This window comes from Gekko japonicus, unplaced genomic scaffold (assembly GCF_001447785.1).
Source record: "Gekko japonicus isolate JY-2015 unplaced genomic scaffold, Gekko_japonicus_V1.1 scaffold3469, whole genome shotgun sequence".
NCBI classification, from domain to species: Eukaryota; Metazoa; Chordata; class Lepidosauria; order Squamata; family Gekkonidae; genus Gekko; species Gekko japonicus.
Window position 1 is genome coordinate 56,014 of NW_015169885.1, and position 17,287 is coordinate 73,300.

The following is a 17,287-nucleotide window of genomic DNA, read 5'->3' on the forward strand; positions in this document are numbered from 1 at the left end:
ATCTATATCTGCACTTTGGGGGCACTTGGGGGGCAGGGAGAGTTTTGTGCACTCTTGGGGCAGCCCCCAGGGGTGCACAAAAATCTGAAAACTAAAAAAAATATCGGGGGGATGTTTAAATCCCCCCAAAAGCGCCAGAGCATTTGTGCGCATGCGCACGAACGCTCTGTAGCCGACCTTGCCGCTCTGCAACCGCCGCTGCCGACGCTGCTGCTTGGAAGGCCCGCTCCTAAACCGCCCAACCATAAACCCTCCTCCGCAAAACACAACACTCCTGGGCCAAAAAGAGGTGGGTGCAGCCAGCCCGGCTCCCCTAGAGAGAAGAGGAGAGGGAAGAAGTGAGCCAGGCCATCCCGCACCCCCATCCCCGGGTGACAGAGAGCTCTGGCTGGGCAGAGAGGAAAGACATTCCTGCCGTCCGGCCTCCCCTTACTCCAAGTGCCGGGAGAAGAAGGGGGGGTCAAGCTAGGCCCAGTCTCGGGGCCCCGAGCGGGCATACACGGACCTGGTGCAGCGCGGTGAGTCCGTCCACATTGGCGTAGTTGATGTCGGCGCCGTGCTCCAGCAGGTGCAACACCTCCTCGGTGTCCCCGCTCGAGCAGGCGGCCAGAAAGATGGCTCCGCCGTCGAATGTCACCTTCGTCTTCTTGCGCTTCACCATGGGCGGCTCCTCTTCCCCCTCCCCACCACAGAACGCCCCAAAGGGCCGCCCGAGAATCCCCGCGCGCCTGGCCTATCTCGCTCTCTGGCTGGTTAGCAGACGCTTGAGGGAAAGGAGGAGGGGGAAGGGAAAACACCCGGCTTCCTCGACGTGGTCTCGCGAGATCCCTGAAGAGACGAAGCGGCGGCGAATGAGGCTCCCTTGAGCAAGCTCTGGGCAGATGGGAGGGAGTGAAGAAGCTTCAGAATTAAGCGAGGGCGGGCCTACGGGGGTGGGGGACGAAGTTGGCGTTATTGTTCGGTTTCCGTGATGAAAGGAGGCCTGACTGACCAGCTCCTCCGTTCGCTAACCCGACCGAGTCCAACACGCACTGGGGGGGGGAGAGACCGTCCTTTGCATTGGTGAGAGCTGGAAACCTGGTCCCCACGAGTTCCGCCTTCTGACTGGAGATCTGTTTGGAGCTCTGCCTCTCCCCCCCGCGAGTATCGCGGGTCCACCCCTTGTTTTTATTCTATTCTTTCTCTTTAGCTATCTACTATTCTTTTCTTATCTTTCTATTTTCTATTTTCCTTAATCTTATCTATCTATTTTCCCTAATGACCCCTTTTTCCCTTTACTGTTTCCACACTAAATTCTTTAACAACTATTGCTACTATTTCCCCCTCTTCTGTTCTTCTCTTCTCCACTTCTTATTTTCTTCTCTCTTCTTACTTCCTTCTTACTTACTTCTTCTTTTTTTCACCTGAGCTCTTTCCCCTTTGTATGTGTTTGTTAACTTACAAAAACATTCAGTTCAGTTAACTTACAAAAACATTCCAGTTCATACATATATATCCTCCAAAGGAGGGAAGTTAATCATTCAATCAAAACCAGTTCATTAAATGGGGTCAATTAATTACTGTAATTACTGTCAGCATTAGTTGTTATTTCTAATTTGTTTCTTTTAGTTTGCAATTTTGCCAGTAGATAGAATAAAAGGTTAATGTTGTTTTCGGATTTCTCCTCACATTTCCCTGTCTTTGGAAGTTTTTGTAGAGATTCACGGGAGAGTCTTGCCAGCTTGCTGTCTGCTGGGCGTTCCCCTGCTTTGAAGCAGTCTCAGCTTGCGAAGGTGCCGCTGCGTCTTTTTTTGCTGTGACAAGCTCCTTGCCACAAGCTTTCACTCCGGAGAGCTTGAAGAAAGATAAGGTCCCCCCGAATTGCTGGGGTATATCTTGAAGCAGGGTATAGCTCCGAAATCTAGCAGGAACTCATCCCGCCGTCGTCCATCGCCGCTTCTACCGGAACCGGAACTTGCTGGCGGGACACAGCAACAGAAGGGGACAGACAACTCTCCCTGGAGAGGGAGTTCCAGAGCTTGGGTGCCATAACCAAAAAGGCTTGTAGCCGCTACCACCTCCTGTGGCAGCGAATTCCGTGTGTTCATCACTCTTTGGGTGAAGAAGGACTTCCTTTTATCCGTTCTAACCCGACCGCTCAGCAATTTCATGGAGTGCCAACGTGTTCTTGTACTGTGAGAAATGGAAGTCTCTGGTGGACTTCCAACAGTCTGGGCTACCTGCTCTATCCCATGCATAATCTTATAAACCTCGATCATGTCACCCCTCAGCCGTCGATTCTCCAAGCTAAAGAGCCCCAAGCGCTTTAACCTTTCTTCATGTCAACCTTTCAAACAGGAAAGGGAGTCCCAAGACACAGTTATGTAATTCCACCATGTACAAAATGAGAGCGTTATTTGGACATATTGAGAAGGGAGGGAAATTGTGGGTTTTAAAAACGGCGGCCACCCACAGAGCGTAAACATTTCCTCCCTGGAGAAGCCAAGAGGTGGTGGAGAAAGGCACTGCAGAGGACATATTTTTGGGAGCCAGCATTTTGCTTCCCTACATTCTTTTAAGTGACAACATTTTATTTTTCCTGTTCTGGGACTGGTTTGGAGGTAAGGAGTCTGGGAGAAGAGTGTGGGAACTTTTTTGCAAGCACACGGAACAAAACATTGGCTCGGCTTCCGAGTGCAACGATTCCATAACCATGCAATAAAAAATTAAGGATACAGAACAGAAGAAGAGCTCTGCAGGATCAGACCACTGGTCTACCATGGTGTCTCACACGGTGGCCAATCGGTTCCTCTGGAAGGCCAACGACAGGGCATAGGGTCCGAGGCCTTCCCCAGATGTTCCCCTGATAAGAACACAGAAGAAGAAGAGAAGGAGATTGGATTTATACCCTTCACTACCCAAGGGAGTCTCAGAGCAGCCTACAAACTCCTTTCCCTTCCCCTCCCCACAGCAGACACCCTGGGAGGTAGGTGGGGCTGAGAGAGCTCTTGACAGAAACTGCTCTTTTTCAAGGACAGCTGTGCCAGAGATTGTGACTGACCCAAGGTCACATCAGCAGGTGCAAGTGGAGGAGTGGGGAATCAAACCTGGTTCTCCCGGATTAGAGTCCACACACTTAACCACTACATAGAATCACAGATTAATCTTGATAGGGCTAGTATTTTAGCTCGAGCAAGACGTGTATGTTCTACTCTTGCCTTGGGTATTCCTCCTCCGGAATCTCTTCCTCTATATACTAGATCCCTAAAAATACCTAGTTATAGACATGTTTTCACTCTTGCTAGGCTTATTAACTCTTTTCCCACTGCTGAGTTATCAGGTCGCTTTTCTAAAGTCCCCTACTCGGATCACTTATGTAGCTGTGAGACTGGAGCTGTGGAAACGCTCGGCCATCTTCTATTATGATGTCATCAGTGGTCGACTCCTAGATCGATTTGGATCACTCCAGTTCTTACCAAACACCGATTACCTACTGAACTCTGGGTGGTCTCCTATCTTTTGGCAGATACAAATCCTGAAACCACTTATTCTGTCACTAAATTTTTAATGATAGTTTTATCTGTAAAGCGACAAACATCTGGCTTGACCCAACTGTAACAGAACTTGGTATGCACCTAGTTATTATGATTTAAATGGATATTTAAATGAATTACAGTTTTATTAATGACTTCTGTTTTAACAGTTGAGATCTTTTAGATTTGATTACTTCGACTGTAAACTTTTATTGTAAAGTTCGTATTATGAGGCCCAGAGGTCATTTCGGGGGGGATCGCGGAGGATTGCAGTTCCCCCGGGTGAGGTGCAGGGGGGCGGGGCACATGACGAAGCCCCGCCCCTGCTTCCGGCCGCCCCACTTCCAGCCCTCATTCAGCCAGGAGGAGGCAGGAGAAGAGGGAGGGTAAGTTGCTTCCTCCCCGCCTCTCCCCACCCCTGCCTGCCTGGGGCCAGGGAGGGCCTTGGCGGGGCTTCCTCGCACTCCCGCTGGCCTTGCAGGTCCACCGCCGGGCCCCTGATGTCAGGGGGTGTGGCATATGCTAATGAGTTATGCTAATGAGTTCCCCTAGCTCTTTTTCTACGAAATGACCCCTGATGAGGCCCATGTTGTATATTCATCTTTGATAGTTGAGCTTAAGACCTTTGGTCATGGAAGCTAATAAACATAAGTGAGTAAGAATCGCAGAACAGAAACACAGAGTTGGAAGGGGCCACGCAGGCCATCTCGTCCGACCCCCTGGCCCAATGCAGGATCAGCCTAGAGCATCCCTGACAAGGATTTGTCCAGCCGCTGCTTAAAGACTGCCAGTAAGGGAGAGCTTACCAGCTTCCTAGGCAGCTGATTCCATTGCCGCACTACTGTAAATAAGTGCTTCCTAAGATCCAGCCGGTACCTTTCTGCCGTTAATTTAAACCCTTGATTGCGAGTCCTCTCCTCTACCGCCCACAGGAACAGCTGCCCGCCCTCCTCTTAAGTGACAGCCCTTCAAAGACTTCAAGAGAGCCATCCTGTCCCCCCTCATCCTCCTCTACCCCAGATGGAACATAAGAAGAGCCTTGCTGGGTCAGAGAACTGGTCCATCTAGTCCAGCGTCCCGTTTCACACAGCAGCCGATCGGTTCCTCTGGAGGTCCAACGACAGGGCAGAGAGGGCGAGGCCATCCCTGACAAGAATATAAGAACAACCCTGCTGCATCAGACCAATGGTGCGACCTCATTTGGAGTAAAAGTAGAGAAAAGGGCAACTAGAATGATAAAAGGGTTGGAACACTTTCCCTATGAAGAAAGGTGAAAGCGCTTGGGGCTCCTTAGGTTGGAGAAACGACGGCCGAGGGGTGACATGATCGAGGTTTATAAGATGATGCATGGGATAGAGCAGGTTGCGAAAGAAGTCCTTTTCTCCCTTTCTCACAATACAAGAACTCGTGGGCACTCCATGAAATTGCTGAGCGGTCGGGTTAGAACGGATAAGAGGAAGTACTTCACTCAAAGAGTGATTAACACATGGAATTCACTGCCACAGGAAGTGGTGGCGGCTACAAGCATGGATGGACTTCAAGAGGGAATTAGATAAGCATATGGAGCAGAAGTCCATCAGTGGCTATTAGCCACAAGGTATAGATTCTCAGTCTGGAGCAAATGATACTCTGTATTCTTGGTGCTTGGGGGGACAACAGTGAGAGGGCTTCTAGTGTCCTGGCCCCACTGCTGGACCTCCTGAATGGCACCTGGTATTTTTGGCCACTGTGTGACAGAGTGTTGGACTGGATGGGCCATTGGCCTGATCCAGCATTGGCTTCTCTTATGTTCTTAAGGTATAGATGGAGCACTCTGTCTGGGGCAGGTCATGCGCTGTATTCTTGGTACCTGGGGGGGGGGCAACAGTGTGAGGGCTTCTAGTGTCCTGGCCCCACTGTTGGACCTCCTGATGGCCCCTGGTATTTTTGGCCACTGCGTGACAGAGTGTTGGACTGGATGGGCCATTGGCCTGATCCAGCATTGGCTTCTCTTATGTTCTTATGCTCTTAATGGTCCATCTTGTCCAGCATCTTGTCTCACACAGCAGCCAACCAGTTCCTCTGGAGGGCCAGCAACGAGTTACAGAGGCTAACACCTTCATAAGAACATCAGAAAACACCCGGCTGGATCAGACCAGTGGTCCATCTAGTCCATTGTCCTGTCTCATACCGTAGCTAGCCAGTTCCTCTGGAGGTCCAACAACAGAGCATAGAGACCAAGCCCTTTATAAGAACATCAGAGGATCCCTGCTGGATCAGACCAGTGGTCCATCTACTCCATCATCCTGTCTCACATAGTGGCCAATCAGTTCATCTGGAAGGCCAACAAACAGGGCATGGAGGCCAAGGTCTTCCCCAGATGTTGCCTCCTGGCATTAGAATTCAGAGGTTCACTCTAGGCTTACACCCTCCAGCTCTTCCATGCTCTCGTGGTGGGAAAAGGGGAGGGGAGTCCATTCCCATTGGGGAGAAAGGCAAGTACAAATAACAAATAAAATTGAAATAAAATAAAGCCACTGGACCTTGGGCTGCCAGCTCCGGGTTGGGAAATCCCCAGCTTAGAACTCCCACCATATACCAGTTCACAGTCTGCGCCTCCACCATGAGTGAACTGGCTGGTAGCTCTCAGGGCTAATTCTACCGTTGCCAACTCCAGATTGGGAAATTCCTGGTGATTTGGGAGACAGAACCTGGGGAGGACCAAGTTTCGGGGAGAAGAGGGACCTCAGCAGGGTACGATGTCACCTAGCCAACCCTCCCAAGTAGCCATTTTCTCTAGAGAAACTGATCTCCGTAGCCTGGAGATCAGTTGTGATTCCAGGGGGATCTCCAGACCCCACCTGGAGAGTGGCAACACTGTCTGGAGTGCATTCTGCTAGGATTTCGACCTGAAGATCTACCACTATTACAATTGATCTCCAGATGACCAAGATTAGTTCCCCTGGAGACAATGTCTTCTTTGGAAGGTACTCTCTATGGCATTGCACCCTGCAGAGGTCCTTCCCCTCCCCCAGCCCCTACCCTCCCCGACCCTCCCCGGGCTCAGTGGTAGAGCATCTGCTTGGCACTCAGAAGGTTCCAGGTTCAATCCCTGACACCTCCAGTTGAAATGGTCAGGAAGTAGGTGATGTGGTGGAAGACCTCAGCCTGAGACCCTGGAGAGCTGCTGCCATTCTGAGTTTACGAAACTGACCTTGATGGACCGAACTCTCGAGTGGAGTGCCGCAGGGCTCGGTCCTGGGCCCGGTGTTGTTCAATGTTTTTATAAATGACCTGGAGGAAGTCATAGAGGGGATGCTTATCCAATCTGCAGATGACACGAAGCTGGGTGGGATTGCTGATTCTGAAGAAGACAGAGTCAGGATTCAAAATGATCTCGATAGGCTGGAACAGTGGGCGGAGACAAATAGAATGAATTTCAATAGAGAGAAGTGCAAAGTCCTACACTTAGGTATAAAAAATCAAAGCCACAGATATAGAATGGGAGGGACTTGGCTTGACAGCAGCACATGTGAAAGGGATCTTGGTGTTCTGGCTGATCACAAGCTAAACACGAGCCTGCAGTGTGATGTGACTGCGAAGAAAGCTAATGCAATCTTAGGAAGCATCAACAGAAGCATTGTGTCCAGATCATGGGAGGTGGTAGTTCTGCTCTATTCTGCTAGGGTCAGGTCTCACCTGGAGTCCTGTGTCCAGTTTTGGGCACCACATTTTAGGAAGGATGTTGACAAGCTCGAGCATGTCCAGAAGAGGGCAACCAGGATGGTGAGAGGGTTGGAATCCAAGTCTTATGAGGAAAGGCTGAAAGAGTTGGGTCTGTTTAGCCTGGGAAAGGGAAGGCTTAGAGGGGACATGATTGCAGTCTTCAAGTATTTGAAGGGCTGTCATGTAGAAGATGGGGCAGATCGATTCTCTCTTGCTCTGGATTAGACTAGATCTAATGGGTGGAAATTACAAGGGAGTCGATACCAGCTAAATATCAGAAGAAACTTCCTAACTGTAAGAGTGGTTGAGCAGTGGAACAGACTGCCTCGGGAGGTGGTGGATGCTCCTTCGCTGGACGTTTTCAAGCGGAGGCTGGATGACCATTTTTCGGGTATGTTGTAGGGCTCTCGGCTATGTTCCTGCAGAGTGCAGGGGGTTGGACTAGATGACCTGCAAGGTCCCTTCCAACTCTAACATTCTATGATTCTATGATGGTCTGATTCAGTATAAGGCAGCTTCATGTGTTCATCCCCCAAAATCTCCAGGTATTTCCCAACCCTGACCTGGCAACCCTACATTGCGTGGTTGAAGTCACCAGAACAGCATGTCAAACCATCCACGCCAACAGCTTGCCAAGCAGAGTAACATCCATCCAGTAACACGTTAAAACTAAACAGCTAAACTGCTCTGTTTCACCCTCCCCTCCCTGGCTTGATGAATCTACTGGATGAATCTACTTAATCTGATTCAGACCATTAAAACTCGCAGTCTTAATTGTTTCCAGCTCACGGCTGCCAGCAAGTCACTAAAAAACAGACTTCCTGGAAGGTATATTGCTTTTGCACTCTTATACAGAGAAGCAAGGCAGCTTGGCCGTAAGATAAGGCACTGGATGGCCAGCTTTTTAAAACTGTCTCTGCTCCTGTGCTTTTCGCAACAGTCTGATCTGCAAAACATTTAAGATATGAGGCTTTTCTTGACAGAAAAGGAGGGGGGATAGTTTTCAACAATACACCTGGGGCCCCTAATCTTTAAGACCCCATGGACACCTTTGGAGTGTTGACAGAGCAGGTGCCATTGCAAAATGGCCGCTGTGGGAGGTGGAGCCAACCACAAAATGGTGGCCCCCCCAAGAGGCGGGGCCAATGACAAAAAGTCAGCAAGTGAGGTCATGCGTAAGTCTAATAGTAGCTCTTCAACATTGCAGGCAGACGTTCTGTTTAACAGGATGCCTTTTAAAACAAACATTTTGTTTAAAGGTATGTGCATATACACCGTTTACCTTCAGTCACATGCTGTGAAGATACTTATTCATTCATTCATTCATTCATTCATTCATTCAAATTCTATCCTGCCCTCTGCACCAGAGCAGGCTCAGGGCGGCTCACATAGAGGAGTTAAAAACACACAAAACAACACAATTAGAAAACATCTTAAGTTAGTCCTGAGCAATTGTACTACGGTGGTAACTTTTCACAAAGCTTTCCAGCCAATCAGATCTCCAGTGGTCAACCAAAAGACCCATCCATTCCCCAGCCCACTTTCTAACAGGAAAGGAGTGAGCCATCACCAGGGGACCCACGATCACCCCATTGGGAACCTCCGCACTACACTGTCAGGGAATTACTTTTCTGGTGCCTGCCAAGCAGTGTTCCCTCTAAGCTGAGTTAGTGTGAGCCAGCTCACAGTTTTTTAGCCTCCAGCTCACACACATTTTTGTCTTCGCTCAGGAAGGGATGGCTCCAGAGCGAACTAATTTATACAGTCGCCAAAATCGCTCCCTCGCAACTTTAACGCCAGAAGCTCACAAAGTAGAATTTTTGCTCACAAGGCTCCACAGCTTAGAGGGAGCACTGGATGCCAAGTATTATGAAAAAGTGGGTGGGGACAGGCGGGGCTTTTGCCCAGAAGGCTTCTGATTGGCTAACAGGGATTTCATTGGCTGTGCAGATTTTTTTAAAAAATGTTGCTTTGGCACCAGCCGCCGCTACAGCACAAGGCTCTTCACAGTGTGACTGAGGGTAAGCTGCATCAGCCGTTTTGCGGCTGCGCCCACCACACTGTGTCAGAATTAATAGCTCTCTAACAGGCAGCAATCGAGAAACGATAAAGGGAATCATTGAATCCAATGACCGCCAGTTTGGTGTAGTGGTTAGGAGTGCAGACTCTAATCTGGGAGAACCGGATTCCCTACTCCTCCACATGCAGCTGCTGGTGTGGCTTTGGGTCAGCCACAAGTTCTTTCAGAGCTGTTCTCTCAAGAGCAGTTCTCAAAAGAGCTCTCTCAGCCCCACCTACCTCACAGGGTGTTTTTTTGTTGTGGGGAGGGGAAGGGAAAGGAGATTATAAGCCACTCTGAGACTCCGAGTGAAGGGCACGGTATAAATCCAATCTCCTCCTCCTCCTCCTTCTTCATAGAATCATAGAATGCTAGAGTTGGAAGGGACCTTGCAGGTCATCTAGTCCAACCCCCTGCACCCTGCAGGAGCATAACTGAAAGATAGCTCTCCATACCTACAACATACCCAAAAGATGGTCGTCCAGCCTCCGCTTGAAAACATCCAGCAAAGGAGCATCCACCACCTCCCGAGGCAGACTGTTCCACTGCTCAACCACTCTGGCAGTTAGGAAGTTTCTCCTTCTTCTCCTTCTTCTCCTTCTCCTCCTTCTCCTCCTCCTCCTCCTCCTATTTGGAAGGTGGAGGTCACTGTTGTGCAGACTCAGAAGGCCAGACCAGAGCCCCTCATGTCCTTAAAAAAAAAAGTCAGTCTGTCTGTCTGGCAACCATTATTGCGTGTAGCCGCTCGCAGGCCTGTGCAAGACAGCTCTGGAAGTCCCCACGCGTTCATGTTGGAAGACATTTATTTAAAGCCCTGTCATTCATTCCTCTGGAAAGATATTATGGCCGGGTTGCCCTGTTCCAAGGACAGTTCATTTACTGCCCTCCAAGTGCTCCCAGGCGTCTCCCCTCTCCCTTCTGGAGCCAGGGGGCCATCCTCTTGCAGATCCGGCGCTGTCCTCTCTCAGGCCTGGCATCTGTCAAAGAGGAGGCACGATCGCATGGGAAACCTGCTCCTCTTTGGCAGGGTCTCACGGCCGGCCGGCTTGAAAGGTTCCAGCTGTCACTGGCCCTCTCGAAAAGGCGGCCAAGATGGCAGACAGAGGGGGCGGTGGAGGGGAGAGCACAGCTACAGGGCCGTATCCCAGGCAGACAGCGAGAGAGGGGGATGCGGAATTCCAGAAGGGTTCGGGAAAAGGGGGAGAGAAGACAAAAGGAAAGGAATAGAGGAGGGAAACTCAGTAATGGGACAGGACCGCGGTGGAAAAGAGACCAGACCTCTATGTCGGAGATCAGTCCCTATGCAAAAGAATGCATTTATATAAATCCGACATTAGAAACCTCAACACTAAAAAATAGTGGGAGGATTTTTTTTAATACAAATTTTATTTTTAACTTCTTAAGGGGATACGGCATAGAGAAAAAAGGATAGGGGGGGAAGGGAATGAAAAATAAAAGTATGGATACACATTACAAAGGGTATTTTTTCCCCAGATATTAAAGATAATCCTTGAAAAATATGTGTATATATGCGTATGCGTATATATAGAAAAAAATATGACACGGGAGCTTAGAAAACCACAAAAAGCCAGTCTGGTGTAGCGATTAAGTGCGTGGACTCTAATCTGGGAGAACTGGGTTTGATTCCCCACTCCTCCACTTGCATCTGGCTGGATGACCTTGGGCAAGCCGTAGTTCTGATAAGAGCTGTTCTTGAAAAAGGGCAGTTTCTGTCCGAGCTCTCTCAGCCCCGCCTACCTCACAGGCACTGTTCCCTCTAACCTGAGTTAGTGTGAGCTAGCTCACAGTTTTTTAGCCTCTGGCTCACACATTTGTTTCTCAGGGAGCTCAGGGAGGGATGGCTCCAGAGCAAACTAACTTATGCAGCAGCCCAATTGCTCCCTCACAGCTTTAATGCCAGCAGCTCACAAAGTAGAATTTTTGCTCACAAGACTTCACAGCTTAGAGGGAACATTGCTCATAGGATGTCTGTTGTGGGGAGGGGAAGGGAAAGGAAAGGAGTTTGCAAGCCGCTCTGAGACACCTTTGGGTAGTGAAGGGCGGGGTATAAATCCAATCTCTTCTTCTTCTACTACTCAACTTCTACCGTTTTCTCATAATATATTTTCATTTTTATCCTCTCTTATCAATCTTATCAGTTGTATACTAAAACATGAATAACCGCTCAGAACTTTTGTATACAATTTTAACACAACAGCTTGTTGTAATAGAAGTCATACAAAAAACTAATATTCTTAATATTGCATATAAAACTGTCCTATAATATAGAACATTCAAACGTATAACTACAAAGACTGACTTTAGTAAGCATCGAAAACTCACTTTGTTTTCAAATTCATCTTTCGGTCTTCAATTCATATAGTTTGTCAGTTTTACCATGGCCGCATACTCTTGTATTTTGTCTATCCAATTCTCAAGAGTTGGACAAGTCTCAGTTTTGCACTTTGCTGCAAATACTAGTCTTGCTGCAATTACCATGTATCTCAGCAGTTCATACATTGTTCTATCTGCATTCACAGGTAAAATTCCTAGTAACATTGTCTCTGGTAAAAAGCAGGATAATATTTTAATCTTCCAGGTCATTGCATTGCTGTCCTAAGGGGGCAGTCCTCAAACAGAGAAGCTTCAAGGGGAGAATATAATGTGAGATTGCTGAACTGGAGTTCATTCACAAGTTCAAAATGATGGCTTGCCCCCCCCCCCGGGGCTGAATAGGGACATAGGGTCCTTATCTCACTCCAGATGCTAGTTTTCTGCCTCTAATCATTTCTCCTCTGCTCTAATCAAGCGGACTATATTTTTGCATTGTACCTTCACATCCTGACTCCCTTCTTAGCAAAGCCCCCTCCCACCTCCTGACTGGGATATAAGGACTCAGAGATCTCCATTCTGACTCGTATCTGAGGAAGGACAATTTGACTTTCATTAGCTCATACGCCGCATACCTTGTTGGTCTTTAAAGTGCTACTGGTCTCAAATCTCATTGATGGCCGCCCTCTGAAACAAACCTGATCTAACAGCTGAGGGAGTGCCATTAAGGTGAAATCTACACAATTTGTAGAACGCTGTGATTCTTTTGCTCTGTACAGGTTTTCGGGGGGTTTCCCCACCCAAAGCAGCAGCACAGTCCGTGTGGAAAGGCTGCAGAAGACTTTCTCTTCTGGTTCCTCCCCAGCTCAGTTTCATACTCCCCAAACTGTTCGTCCAGGAGTGAAGAGGAGAAACTTGGTCCCCATATCCTCTCTTTCTCCCTTCCCCCTTCTGAGTACAAAAGCACATGGGGTGGAAGTGGGTTTGAGATGAAAAATAGCCAGGAGAGGGAGAGGGAGAGGATGTCATGTACCCAACTCCTCAGCATTTACACACATGACGCTGCCTTATACTAAACCAGACTACTAGTCCATCAAGGTCAGTGTTGTCTACTCAGACTGGCAGCGGCTCTCCAGGGTCTCAGGCTGAGGTCTTTCACTTCACCTACTGCCTGGTCCTTTTAACTGGAGATGCCGGGGATTGAACCTGGGACCTTCTACGTACCAAGCAGATGCTCTACCACTGAGCCACAGCCCCACTTCATGGCTCTTCAGGGTCTCAGGCTGAGGTCTTTCACATCACCTACTGCCTGGTCCTTTTAACTGGAGATGCCGGGGATTGAACCTGGGACCTTCTACGTACCAAGCAGATGCTCTACCACTGAGCCACAGCCCCACTTCATGGCTCTCCAGGGTCTCAGGCAGAGGTCGTTCACATCACCGACTGCCTGGTCCTCTTAACTGGAGATGCCGGGGGCTGAACCTGGGACCTTCGGTCTGCAAAGCAGATGCCGTACCAACGAGCCACAGCCCATCTTCCTATTCTTAGATGATGGATGGTCTTCATGATCTATTGCGGTTTTGATTTAATTTTTTTTACGTGTTTCCCACTGCCTATTTTAGTAGAAGAGCAGGATAAAAGATTTCCAGAGAACAGAGGCCTTTCATAGTATCTACAAACAGAAGTCTTTCACATCATCTCCTGTCTGGTCCTCTCAACTGGAGATGCTGGGGGCTGAACCTGGGACCTTCGGTCTGCAAAGCAGATGTTGTACCCATCTTCCGACTTTAGATTTTGGATGTCCTTGATTTTTTTATGGAAGTATTGGTTTTATTTTTACATGTTTTCCACTGCCTATTTTAGTAGAAGGGCAGGACAAAAAAAATTCCCAAGAACAGAGGCCTTTCACAGCATCTACAAACAGAGGTCTTTCTCAGCATCTACTACCTGGTCCTCTCAACTGGAGATGCCGGGGATTGAACCTGGGATCTTCTGCATACAAAGCAGAGGCTGCCCCACTGAGCCATAGCCTCTCCTGTCCCCTTCTAATACCTCTGGGAGGGAGGTTGAAGCTAGATTCTCCTGATCAGTTCTGACAGGGTAACTACAAGGTGACCGTTATCCTTTCTCCCTTGATTATGTAAAAATTCTTCTGGATTCTCCCGCATGTGTGTGCTCTCACACTCTGAAATCTGAAAGTCACCACCACCTCTCAGAAAACAAGCAGTGGTGAAACCGCAGCAAGACACAAGTTCTTTACAATGTTTTCTGATCGTGTGCCGGTGGAAAGTCAAATCACTCTGGGTTGAGACATTCCTGGAGAAATGAGGGCAGAGCCTGGGGAGGGTGGAATATGAGGAAGGGGCCTCATCCAGGTATACTGTGAGAGAATCCACCAAAGCAGCCATTTTCTCCAGGGGAGCTGACCTCTGTAGTCTGGAGTTCAGTTGTAACTCCAGGAGGTCTCCAGGTCCAACTTGGAGGTTGACAATGCTCTCAGTCTCCAGATGTTCAGTTGAACGTCAGAACTGAGCCTACATGTGTATAACTTTCCAGGCGATCAGGTACCCTGCTTTTCAGGGTTCCCAATGACCCAGGTGATCTTGAGCTAGTCAAATACCTTGAGCTGAACCAACCTCATAGAGTGCTTGAGAGGATCATATGAGAGAAGGAAATAAAACTTATGAAACTCATGAAAACTTATGAAAAAACACAACCTACAAACAGTATTCAGACCCACCAGAAAAAGACAACAGATGCTACGATCGGCAAAAGACAGAAGAGAGCCCCTCGCTTCTGCAGGAGTATACCACATACCCTGCAGTTGTGGAAAGGTTTACATTGGGACCACACAGTGTAGCATTCAGACAAGAATAAAAGAACATGAAAGACACGGCAGACTGGGCCAACCTGAAAAATCAGCAGTGGCTGAACATAGCCTAACTCAAACAGGACACAGTATCTTATTCCAAGACACTGGAAGGCTGGCCAACACATACAATTACCATGTCAGATTACACAGGGAAGCTATTGAAATTCATAAACATAAACACAATTTCAACAGGAAAGAAGAGAGTTTAAAATAAATAGGGCATGGTTGCCTGTCCTGAAAAACACAAAAGGCTCTACATCTGACAATAGCACTACAGATAAGATTAGAATTTCAACAGCCTATCCATACGCAAAAGAACCTCCTCAGGAAAGCTCCTCCATCAGCATGTCACAGCCTGGGGAACTCCTACAAGATAATGACTCAGCCCTACCCCACTTTCCTGAGTAGGTATAAATTACCTGCCTACCATTTTTCTTCTCACCTTGACACAGAGAGTACTCCATCTTTCTGTGTTATACCTCTGAGGATGCCAGTCACAGCTGCTGGCGAAACGTCAGGTCCTACAATGACAAGACCATAGCCATACAACCCGGAAAATATAAAACACCTAATGAACTCCGGCCGTGAAAGCCTTCGGCAACATATTGAAATAAATGACATTCACTGCCCACAGCTGTTGGCAGGAAGGGTGAGATAAAAATTCAATAATAAATAAATTGGGTTCTGGTCTCAGCCCTAGTGCGGCACAGCTTCTACAAAGTCTTCAGTCCTTTGGCATCTAAAAGTAAGCCATCATAGCAATTGCTGCATGCTGAGAACTCCTTCTATAAGACTCACGGCTGCTGGAAGATTCGAAGTTGGCCTGGCTCTGTTTCTTCTACCACCAGAAGTGCAGTGTGTGGGGTGGCACAAGACAGAGCTTTCTTGGTGGTGGCACCAGCTGCTGTCAAACCCTCATCCTACAAAGTTTCTTGTGCTTCCTCTCTCCTGGTCTGCAGACCTGGAGTAAAACCGGCTCTTTGAAGGCATTTGGAGAGCCTGCTTTTAATTGACAGCACTGGATTAAGTCCGGCTTGCTTCTGTGCTGTCAAGTCACAGCTGACTTACGACAGCCCTGTAGGGTGTTCAAGGCAAGAGATGATCAGAGGTAGTTTGCGATCACCTCCCTCTGCATAGCAACCCTGGACTTCCTTGGTGGTCTCACGTCCAATTACTAACCAGGGCTGACTTTGCTTGGTTTCCAAGACCAGAAGAGACTGGGTGTCAGCAAGCTGCCAAAGGTTCCTATTGTTCCTATATGCATTCTGGTACCTGAGTTCGGCAATGCACCTATCCCTGTATTCCCCCCCCCTCTCTAGACATCCGCTCATATAACCATGTGCATATATTCATAGTGGTTGCATTCTTGTTAGTCTACGCCAGCCATGCCTGCTGTAACGTTATCATTTCCAAGGTCACAGGTGGTCAAGAGAAGAAGTCTGCTTTGCTTTGCTTTGATTTTAATGAGTAGAAACTGTGGGAAGCAGTTTGTAGTGATAACACAGTTGCCGTTGCTTTCCCAGGGGTTTGGGCGCGTAAACTGCTTTTTGGGCGCGAGCGGGAACCAGGTCTATTGGCTGCATTGATTATGAATTTGCTTTAACCTGCCCAGCTCAATGAGCTAGCGTTATTCTGAACAGTGATTCTGTTCAGTGACTCATGGCTTCAATAAAGTAATCCCTTTCTATAAGTGTGTACTCCGTTGTATTGCTGGGGGGCCTGACACTGGGCTAGCCTGGGCCATTCACATCAAGGAAACAGACAAACAGAGGGGGCTTTGCCATTGCCTGCCTCTGCATAGCAACCCTGGACTTCCTTGGTGGTCTCCATCCAATTACTTACCAGGGTTGACCTTTCTTAGCTTCCAAGATCAGAAGAGATTCGGCCATCCTGGGCCATTCAAGTCAAGGAAACAGACAAACTCTGGCCCCGGTCACACGGGCTGGAAAATGCGGGAGGGGAGCGTGGCTGTTTGCCCCGGGGCAAACTAACGCGCGACTGCGAGATCAGACATCCGGTTGAGGTCCCGTCGAGGTCCTGTGGCCAGGGGGGAGGAGCCGATCACACCACAGGCAAAGAAGCGGGGCGGTGCGGCAAACGGGGTTGTTGGTTTTTTTTTTTTACTTTTTTTAAGTGAAGTGTGCGCATACTTCATTGGGTGCTTGTGCGCATCCGTGGAGCCTTGGGGGGGAAAATGACCTGTTTGCGAGGGGACAAGGGCGGGCGCCGGATGCCACAGGAAACACGATCAGACACCCGCCCTTGCCCCGTGGTTTCCGGAAACTAGTGCCTCCAAAGTACTAGTTTTTTGTGGCGCATCTTCGGAGGGAAGCCTCGGTTGAGCCACGGGAGCTCTATGCTTCCCAGATGTGGCGGTGAGATCGCGCCCGGAAAATCCGCCTATCTTCTGTCTCTCTAGCGTGGCTACTGTTCCGTGTGACCACAGCCAGAGTTGGTTTGCCACTGCCTGCCTCTGCACAGCAACCCTAGACTTCCCTGGTGGTCTCCCATCCAAATATGAACCAGGTCTGATCCTGCTTAGCTTACAAGATCAAATTAGTCTGGGCTAACTTGTTCTACCTGGGTTGGAGCAGACTATCTGCCTGCCCCATTATTTGGATTGCTGGATTTCTGGACATTGTGAGTGGGACCAGGGGTCATTTCCTGCAGGAGCGCACAGGAGTGGAGCTCCGGCAGTAAAGAGCCCAGGGGGCAGGCTCATGCAACAAGCCCCACCCCCTGCTCCCAGCAGCCCTCAGTCAGAGCAAGAAGCAGCCAGGTAAGTTGCAGAGCCCCCCCCCGGCCCCC

General features: G+C 48.8%; 1 protein-coding gene and 2 non-coding genes across 3 annotated transcripts in view; 1 reads left to right on the forward strand and 2 right to left on the reverse strand.

Moving 5' to 3' along the window:
- Positions 1-17,287, forward strand: part of GPR20 (G protein-coupled receptor 20) — a 61,446-nt gene that overhangs the window by 12,361 nt on the left and 31,798 nt on the right. The gene's annotated exons all lie outside the window — the stretch shown is intronic.
- TRNAT-GGU lies at positions 12,793-12,864 on the reverse strand. Its single transcript has one exon. It is a non-coding gene; the product is annotated as a tRNA-Thr (tRNA).
- Positions 12,931-13,002, reverse strand: TRNAT-GGU. The gene has a single exon. It is a non-coding gene; the product is annotated as a tRNA-Thr (tRNA).